This window comes from Chenopodium album, chromosome 15 (assembly GCF_948465745.1).
Source record: "Chenopodium album chromosome 15, dcCheAlbu1.1, whole genome shotgun sequence".
In the NCBI taxonomy this organism is placed as follows: Eukaryota; Viridiplantae; Streptophyta; class Magnoliopsida; order Caryophyllales; family Amaranthaceae; genus Chenopodium; species Chenopodium album.
In genome coordinates, this window is record NC_137848.1 from 26,027,798 (window position 1) to 26,031,057 (window position 3,260).

Genomic DNA, 3,260 nt, shown 5'->3' on the forward strand with positions numbered 1-3,260 from the left:
ATTCAAACAAAGCTTTTTGAATCATATGAAAGTCAAACACATTCAAATAAATCTTTTTTAATCAACTGAATGTCGAATGCATTCTATAAAGCTAATTGAGTCAAATGAACGTAAAAAAATTCAGAATAAAGCTTTTTGAATCAAATGAAAGTCAAACAAATTCAAATAAAGCTTTTTGAATCAAAGAAATGTCAAATGCATTTAACAAAAGCTAATTGAATCAACTGAAAGTCTAACACATACAAACAAAGCCTTTTGAGTCAAATAAAAGTCAAACACATTCAAACAAAGCTTTTTAAATCAAATTAAAGTCAAATATATTCAAGAAAGCTAATTGAATCAAATGGAAATCAAACACATTTTCAAAATACTTTTTAAGTCAAATGAAAGTCAAACACATTCAAACAAAGCTTTTTGCATCATATTAAAGTCAAATTCATTCAACAAAGCTTATTATATCAATTGAAAGTTAAATAAATTCAAACAAATATTTTGAATCAAATGAAAGTTTAACACATTGAAATAAAGCTTTTTGAATCAAATGAAATTCAAGCTCATTCAAACAAAGCTTTTTGGATCAAATGAAAGTGAAACACATTCAAACAACGCTTTTTGAATCAAATGAAAGTCAAATGCATTCAACAAAGCTATTAGAATCAGATGAAAGTCAAACAAATTCAAACAAATCTATTTGAATCAAATGAATGTTTAACACATTGAAATAAAGCTTTTTGAATCAAACCAAAGTAAAATTCATTCAACATAGCTAATTGAATCAAATGAAAGTCAAATGCATTCTATAAAGCTAATTAAATAAAATGAAAGTCAAACACATTCAAACAAAGTTTTTGAATGAAATGAAAGTCAAACTCATTCAAAGAAAGGTTTTTGAGTGAAATGAAAGTCAAACACATTCAAGCAAAGCTATTTGAAACAAATGAAAGTCAAGCTCATTTAAAGAAAGATTTTTGAATAAAATGAAAGTCAAACACATTCAAACAAAGATTTTAAAATCAAATGAAAGTAAAATGCATTCAACAAAGCTATTTAAATCAAATGAAAGTCAAACACAATCTAATAATGCTTTTTGAATCAAAAGAAAGTGAAACACATTCAAACAACGCTTTTTGAATTAAATGAAAGTCAAATGTATTCAACAAAGCTATTAGAATCAAATGAAAGTCAAACAAATTCAAACAAATCTTTTTGAATCAAATGAAAGTTTAACACAATCAATTAAATCTTTTTGAATCAAACAAAGTTAAAATGCATTAAACAAATCCAATTGAATCAAATGAAAGTCAAACACATTCAAACAAAGCATTTTGAATCATATGAAAGTCAAATGCATTCTATAAAGGTAATTAAATAAAATGAAAGTCAAACACATTCAAACGAAGCTTTTTGATTCAAATGAAAGTCAAGGTCATTCAATCAAAGATTTTTGGATCAAATGAAAGTCAAACACATTCAAACAAAGCTTTTTGAATCAAATGAAAGTCGAGCTGATTCCAAGAAAGATTTTTGAATCAAATGAAAGTCAAACACATTCAAACAAAGCTTTTTAAATCAAATGAAAGTCAAATGCATTTAACAAAGCTATTAGAATCTGATGAAAGTCAAACAAATATTTTTGAATCAAATGAAATTTTAACACATTGAAATAAAGCTTTTTGAATCAAACAAAAGTCAAATTCATTTAACAAAGCCAATTGAATCAAATGAAAGTAAAAAACATTCAAACAAAGTATTTTGAATCAAATGAAAGTCAAATGCATTCTATAAAGCTAATTGAATAAAATGAAAGTCAAACACATTTAAACAAAGCTTTTTGAATGAAATGAAAGTCAATCTCATTTAAAGAAAGCTTTTTGAATCAAATGAAAGTCAAACACATTCAAGCAATGCTTTTTGAATCAAATGAAATTCAAGCTCATTTAAAGAAAGATATTTGAATCAAATGAAATTCAAGCTCATTTAAAGAAAGCTTTTTGAATCAAATGAAAGTCAAACACATTCAATAAATGTTTTTTGAATCAAATGAAAGTCAAGCTCATTTAAAGATAGCTTTTTGAATCAAATGAAAGTCTAACACCTTCAAACAAAGCTTTTTGAATCAAATGAAAGTCAAACACATTCAAACAAGGCTTTTTGAATCATATGAAAGTCAAACACATTCAAACAAAGCTTTTTTAATTAATTGAATGTCGATTGCATTCTATAAAGCTAATTGAGTCAAATGAATGTCAAAAACATTCAAATAAAGCTTTTTGAATCAAACGAAAGTCAAACAAATTCAAATAAAGCTTTTTGAATTAAAGAAAAGTCAAATGCATTTAACTAAGATAATTGAATCAACTGAAAGTCTAACACATACAAACAAACCCTTTTGAGTCAAATAAAAGTCAAACACATTCAAACAAAGCTTTTTTAAATCAAATTAAAGACTAATACATTCAAGAAAGCTAATTGAATCAAATGGCAATCAAACACATTTTAATAATGCTTTTTAAGTCAAATGAAAGTCAAACACATTCAAACAAAGCTTTTTGAATCGTATTAAAGTCAAATTCATTCAATAAAGCTTATTAAATCTTTTTGAATCAAATGAAAGTTTAACACATTGAAAGAAAGCTTTTTTAATCAAACAAAAGTGAATAGCATTCAACAATGCTAATTGAATCAAATGAAAGTCAAACAAATTTAAACAAAGTATTCTGAATCAAATGAAAGTCAAGTGCATTCTATAAAGCTAATTGAATAAAATGAAAGTCAAACACATTCAAACGAAGGTTTTTAAATGAAATGAAAGTCAAGCTCATTTAAAGAAAGCTTTTTGAATCAAATGTAAGTCAAACACATTCAAGCAAAGCTTCGTGAATCAAATGAAAGTCAAGCTCATTCAAAGAAAGCTTTTTGAATAAAATGAAAGTGAAACAAATTAAAACAAAGCTTTTTGAAGCAAATGAAAATCAAACATATTCTAACAAAGCTTTCTTAATCAAATTAAAGTCAAATGCATTCAACAAAGCTATTTGAATCAAATGAAAGTCAAACACAATTAAACTATGCCTTTTGAATCAAACGAAAGTGAAACACATTCAAATAAAGCATTTTGAATCAAAAGAAAGTGAAACACATTCAAACAAAGCTTTTTGAATCAAATTAAAGTCAAATGCATTCTACTAATCTACTAGAATCAGATGAAAGTCTAACAGATTCAAACAAATCTTTTTGAATCAAAAGAAAGTTTAACAGAA